Raw genomic sequence first — 730 nt, 5'->3', positions numbered from 1 at the left:
CCATGCCAGGGGTCCCGCAATAACCTCAGCTAATTCCCTCAGCTCTCTGGGGTGGAGATAGTCCGGACCTGCTGATCTAGTCCCTCCATAAGTTCCCCGACTAGATCCTCACTGACCCTAGAACTGGGTGCTCCTTCCCTGGGGCCTGCAGGGGTCCCGGTGGGGGGGGCTGATCTGGTCCCTGCTCAGGAAAATGGAGGCAAAGAAATTGTTAAATAGGTTAGCTTTGTCGTCTGGTGCGATGCCCAGATTTCCTAGCGTCTTGCAGAAGCCCCACGGTACCCGGTACATTCTTTTTACCCCCGCACGACTGTGACTCGCCCCTAGAGGGCCTGATGACAGTGATGATGAGCAAGGGCATGGAAACAGTAGCCAGGCGGAAAGTTTGGAGGGAGGCTCATAGCTCACCAGGGGTCTTAAACACAAACCAAAAAAACAAAACTAAAACCCCTTTTGAAGTGAAGAGGCATCAGGGTGGGAGAAACAGGAGAGGAGTGGGGGTGAGGGGAGCCCAGATGTATGTGCATGTGTCTTGTGTTGTTTGCTCTTGGGGTTCTCCTTTTTCATACTCAGATTTTTAAAACTGGCAGATGAGGTTACAAGCAGTTAACTAGGATCCTGATTGCTTGCCTATCTGCCTGCTGAGTGTGTGTTTGGGGGTGGGGGGGGAATTGGAGAGTTGAGGGGGAGAGATTGAATCTATAGTCCGCTTTGGAATGAAAACAAATGG

This window comes from Gavialis gangeticus, unplaced genomic scaffold (assembly GCF_001723915.1).
Source record: "Gavialis gangeticus isolate Ggan-Ray unplaced genomic scaffold, GavGan_comp1, whole genome shotgun sequence".
In the NCBI taxonomy this organism is placed as follows: domain Eukaryota; kingdom Metazoa; phylum Chordata; order Crocodylia; family Gavialidae; genus Gavialis; species Gavialis gangeticus.
This window is presented reverse-complemented; position numbering follows the sequence as displayed.